Source organism: Vicugna pacos, chromosome 16, assembly GCF_048564905.1.
Source record: "Vicugna pacos chromosome 16, VicPac4, whole genome shotgun sequence".
Lineage (NCBI taxonomy): Eukaryota > Metazoa > Chordata > Mammalia > Artiodactyla > Camelidae > Vicugna > Vicugna pacos.
In genome coordinates, this window is record NC_133002.1 from 16,055,596 (window position 1) to 16,061,699 (window position 6,104).

The following is a 6,104-nucleotide window of genomic DNA, read 5'->3' on the forward strand; positions in this document are numbered from 1 at the left end:
ATCCCGAGAGTGGACTGAATTTTAAACTGTGCTTTAAGAAACTTTCTGTGTGAAAACAATTGGGCATTTCTTCCTTAAAACAGTCATGCGTTTTCTTTATTTAGGTTTTCTCTACTGGAAATAATAAGAAATATAGAGCAGTTCAAGCCTCAGAGGGGACTGGATGTCAGGGCCCAGAGGGCCGTCCAGTCCTAAGAGTCTATCCAAGCAGCCAGGATTCTACCCAGAGGCCCAAGATTTATAATGTTAGATGTTTCAGACGATTTACATTTCCAAAGCAAGAAGGCCAAGTGCGTTCTTCTCCTCCTGACCAACAGTTTGGGATCCTCTTTCCAGCAACAACTAACAGGACAAAGGGTTCTTTTCAAGCAGGAGTTGGCATCTACCAAACACTTAGTTCTTGAAACTGCCTGCCTTCTCCCAGCAAGACATGAGCAAGAGATTTGTAAATGGTCCGAAGCAGGTAAAATGGATATCTGGGTCTGTGAAACTTTTCCCTCATTCACACTGAAATATATCTGGGGACATTGGAAAGGCAGAAGTTCATGATCCTGAAAACTGAAGCAGGTGAACCACCGCCTGGATCCCAGCATAAAACAGAAGGAGCCGGCTTGCCTGCCTGACTCGGGACCTCAGGTGTGCGCTGCCCAGGGAAGCAGCAGGCTGAGCACCTCACCCCAGGTGTGCAAGCTCAGAACTCGGCGGCAGCCGTTCACCAAGTGCTGACCGAGCCCCAGGGAGTCAGTGCACAGCCAGCAAACTCAGAAGAGGTGGCTTTGTGAGTGAGAGTGCCTGTCCAGTGACTACTCACGGAGACTTCTGGAAGGATAATGAGAGCCAGTCATCTCTCCTGCTCTTTGGATTTCTCTCCCCCATCCCATCACCCCAAACCCATCGCAAGCTTTCCGTGGGCCCCGGACTGTGTGCTGCTCGATTTGACATCCCCGTTCATTCCCTCCCAACGGCTTCTTGGTATTTGTACCCGCCCAGCACCTAACACAGCATCCTGCCCGGAGCAGACGGCCACTGACTATGTGTTGATGGCCCTGCTGGTGAGGCGGGGCCTGGCCTCCACTGGGAGCACCGCGGAGCAGGTCGGAGCACAGGCTCGGGGTCAGACCCGTCTCTCCCGAGCACTGGCCGTGTGACCCTGGGTAGAACCTAGTGCTCTGAGCCTCCGTGTCCTCGACTCATCCGCTTAGGGAGACACTCGCAGAGCCTCACAGCGTCGTGATGAGCGATGAATGAGCTGACACCTGTGCTGGTCACGCCTCACGGGGCAGCACGTGGGCACAGCGAGCAGTATGCGAGCGCCGGTCACACCTAACACCGCCTATGGGCTCCACGCGTTACCGAGGTCGGTCCAGTCAGCTCCAAATGACTGAGTGGATGCTGCCACCCCCTCCTTAAAGAGGGGAAGCCAGGCTGCTCCACTGGCGGGCGGCAGAGACAGGAGGCAAGCTCAGAGCTGAGTCTCACCCCTGCTCTCTCTCCACTGCACTGCAATCTGGGCTGAAGATACCACAGCCGAGAAGGCGGCTGCAGGCATCCCAGGGGACCCCACAGGCACTGAGAGCCCGAAGGTGGGGACGGATAGCATCGGGCTCCGCCCCGGAAATGAGGGGCTCAGAGATGTGGCCATGCCCCAGCTCCCACCCTGCAGGGTTGCAGCCCTGGACATGGCAGCAACTTCACATCCCAACTCAACAGCCCTTCCGCTACGTCAGCACCAGCATTCCACGCTCCTACAGTGCCCCCCTGGCTCTCAGCCGGACCACCAGCGTGCCAGCAGTGCCCATGGGAACCCTCCGCCTGGACAGCAGGTGACGGCGGGGCTTCCCGGCGGCTGGTGGAGAGCACAGACGGTGACCAGGACAGGATGTCGCTGTGCCTTACCGAAGCCCGAGCACTCCTTCAGCCCAGGAGGGCCAGCAGCGAGATGCTGTCAGTGCTAATTCCAGGTCATCAGAAGACTGCCTAGAGCCTTGGCTAAGGCTGAGCTCGGCGGAAAAGAGCTCCTGGTTGGCCAGTGAAGTGTGCTGGGGGCACAGCAGGGAGGGCAGCACAGGAGAGGCACGTCTGCCAGCCGTTCCTCAGGCCAAACTTCTGTGCATGCAAATGCTCAGCTATTGAGGAGGGACCTGGTATCCACGGGTTTATTGGGGGGGGGGCATGAAAACATGGGTGTGACACGGTCCTGCCTCCAAGAAGAAACGCACAGAGGTGAGAAATCAAATGACAATATAAATACAAGGGCAGAGGGTACAGCCCAGGGCAGAGCTGTGCTTAGCACGCACAAGGTCCTGGGTTCCACCCCCAGGCCCTCCCTTAAAATAAATAAACAAGTAAACCTAATGACCTTCTCTCCGGTCCCAAAGGAAGAAGAATAAAAAGTATAAATACAAATGATGTGTAGGGAAATCTGCTCTATTTTCAAACCCTGTGACCTCTCTTTTTTCTCTTTTTTTAATGGGATGAGGTTTTTCAGGGCTTTTAGTTCTCTCGATGTTAAAAACTCAGTCTGTCATTGTCCCCTGCCTCTTACAGAAGCCAGGCCATAAAAACCAAACTGCACACACCCGAGCCCAGCCCCCGCCCGCTGCAGAAGTTCCTTCCACAACAAGTGGCCCCTCTCCAGGCCCTCGGGCGGACCCGCGGGGCCGGGAGCCCCTCCAACCCAATCAACCGCGGTTACTGGGAAGCGCTCCCCTGGGCTGGGCCCAAAGCCTCTTTTTCTAATTTCCATTCAACCTCCAGGTTCTGTCTTCCAGGGCCACGCAAGGATGAGTGATCCTGCTCCACAGGCCAGGTGCCCGAGTCTCTCCCACTCGCAGGTAGGCCGCCCCAGGACTCCCCCTGCGGTCCAGGTGAGCGGACGCCTCAGCTCACCTGACTCGCCCTGGGCAGGCTGCTCTGGATGGTCTTCGATCTCCACAACTCAGACAGGCCGCCAGCCTCCCTGAATCCGCAGGCAGAAGCTGCCCCCAGGAAGAAAGCCAGGGCACAGAAGGCTCACTTGGTTGTCCATCCCTTTTCTGGGCACCACAGTCTCACGCGGCCTGCGGTCTGATGCCTGGGGAAAAGTTATTTTATGCGTGCCGTGCAGCTCACCAGCATCTACCCCAGGAGGCTAAGCCCAGCCCGTCACCACAGCACGGCTGGAACACTGGCGGTTCTGACAGTTACTGCCGAGCGCTTGTAGCCGCGCCCGGCTGAGGGCCCCACCACCACGGGCGGGGCTGCCTGCGCCGGGAGCTCTCCGAAGGTCTTCACGTCTGAATCTGGATCAGCCTATCAGCTGGCGCTGGTCCATTATTACCATCTCATCCCCACAGTTCAGGTGGGTGGTATTATCCCCACTTGGCAGTTGAGGAAACCAGGTGAGGCTCAGAGAGATCAGCAAGGTGAGAAGGGATGGGGCCCCCACCCACAGAAGGGAATCTGGAAACAGAGAAGGTGGGCCCAGGTAAGACGAAGACAGACAGCCTCCCTCCAAGTCCCAACCTCCCAAACACGAACCTGAATTAACGTTTCCACCGAAAACACGTGTGCCTTATAGCGCCTGCAACTACACCTGGCCAAAAGAGCTTTCTAAAATTTCCAGCCTGATCACATTTCACTCCCGTGTTTCAAAACTGGGCGAAAGGGACAAGAAGAAAGAAAGGAAGGAAGGAAGGAAAAGAAAGAACGAACAAACCAGACAGACTCAAGAAAAGCAGATTGGCTGAAAAGCCAAATAAAAATAAAAGTAATCAAATCAGGAATTTAAGACACACACACACACCATCACCATGCCTAGAGTTTGACAAGCAGTTTCTACTAAACATTCAAGGAACGGGTCATCTAGGTTTTGCACCCACTGTTCCAGAGGAAAGGAGGAGAAATGCTCCCAGGCTGCTTTTATGAGGCTACCTTGACCCTGACGCCTTCCCACGAAGGAAACGCCAGGCTCGGGCAGTTCCTCCAATGCTGTGCAGCCATTAAAGAAGCAGTGACTCCGATGTTACACAAAGTGTGCCGTCCGGGGAGGAAGGGGCGCCTGTCAGCTCGCTTCACAAGGCGGTCATGACCCGTGTTATCAAAGCTCGACAGCACTAGCTTGGAAAAGCAAAACCTCAGATCAGTCTCATTCATGACCATGTGTGAAAAAAAACTTTTAAAATACAAAATCAGCAACAACTCGGTTGGACTTGGAGGGTGTTATGCTTAGTGAAATAAGTTAGAGTCAGACAAATACCATATGCCATCGCTTACACGTGGAATCTAAAAAATACGACAAACTAGTGAATGTAATTTTAAAAAAAGAAACAGACGCACAGATGTAAAGAACAAACGAGTGGTTGCCCGTGGGGAGAGGGCAGGGGGAGGGGACTCTGCAGTTCACACTACAACGTATAAAATAAACTACACGGACACATTGCACAGCACAGGGCACACAGCCAATATGTTACAATAACTATAAATGGAGGATAACCTTTTTTACTGAAGTATAGCTGATGTAAAACATTGTGTTTTAAATGAATACTGGAAAGTCAAGTCATAAAAGGAGAGGTGGACAAATTTGACTCTGTATTTTTCAAAAGCTGTGTAAGTTTAAAAAAAAATCCAAAACCAAGTTAAAAATGAAGTTATAGACTGGAAGGAAGTATGTTCAACACATGTCACAGACAAAGGAGAATTACCCAGAATATGTAAAAGATGTCCTGCTGGAGAAAGCCTGGCATGTTTGGAGAGCAACCAGCTGTCTCTTGTGGCTGCAGCATAAAGCGTTCTGTGTATGTGCATGTGTGCGCGTGCGCACCTGCATGCCACGTTCCACACTTTTACGCAAGGAATTCTTTTGACTTAAAATGCCCTTTCCCTATTTTCTTCCTGGATGTGGAAAAGACTCCTTGAAAATTAGCATTTCCTTCCTTCATGCTTAACATCCTCTATGAGACAAGCTTTAAAAGCCTACAGTCCTTTATGATCAGTATTGTCTCAGTCTCCCTGACGATCGTGACACAACACCACAGACCAGGGCCTTGAGCAACAGGGACTCATTTCCCGCAGCTCTGGATGCCGGAAGTCCAAGATCACAGGGCCAACCCACTCAGCTTCTGACGACAGCTCTCTTCTGCGCCTGCAGATGGCCACCTTCTCCCGTGTCCTCACGTGGCCTCTGCTGCGTGTGTGCACGTGGAAAGCTCTCTCTCTTCCTAGTCTTAGGCCACCAATTTTATCTACTTAGGACCCACCCTTGGGACTTCATTTAGTCTTAATTACCTCCTAAAGTGCTATCTCCAAAGGTCGTAATGGCATTTAGGGCTTCAACACAGAATTTGGTTGGGAGGCAGGGGACACGAATCAGTCCTGCCAAGTAGTCTACCCCCAACAGCTGTGTTTTATTAAACGATCTTCCAAATCTGTGCCCGTCCTCAGCATGGGCCACAAGCCCACCCCTGTCCTCAGGATGAGAGTATCAGGACGAGCTTGGCTGTCGTCAGCCTACTTCTGTAGAGACAGCTGAGGAAGGGATGCGCCCACACTTCTAGGAGGCAGCATGAGGTGGTCCCAGAGAGAGGAGGGCGGAGAGGGTGAGCGCGTGCTCCAAGACGCGTTTGAAGGCTCTTCAAGGAGGAGGTGAAGCCATTCTCTCTCCAGCGGTGGGAGGTGTGGAACCAGACACCGAGATGGCTCCCCAAGTGGACGCACTTGCAGCCTAATTTCTGGTGGATGCTCCCACCGTCTGGGCGGCACCCACTCTCCCGTCTCTGTATTTTGTCAGAAGAGGCTGCCAAGCCTCAGAAGGGCACGACAGGGCTGGTCTTTGTGCGGCCACAGGCACTCACAGCCCCACAGTTACTCACTCTTGCCCAACCATACAGATTCTGCTGTTTGAAAACCTTTCACCAAGAGACAAAGGCGGACAGCAGCAGGAGCCGGGAACAGGTGTCAGCAGAAAGTCGCACACAGAGAAGACAGCCAGCACAGTGTCCCACCAGGACCTCCACCAGCTCCTGGGACGGCAGCCCTGCTCGTGGCCTCGGCTGGCCATGCCCATCAGTTCCTTCATCGTCATCCTTTGCTGTGCTACCCAGGGGGCCCCGAAGAAAAGTACCACG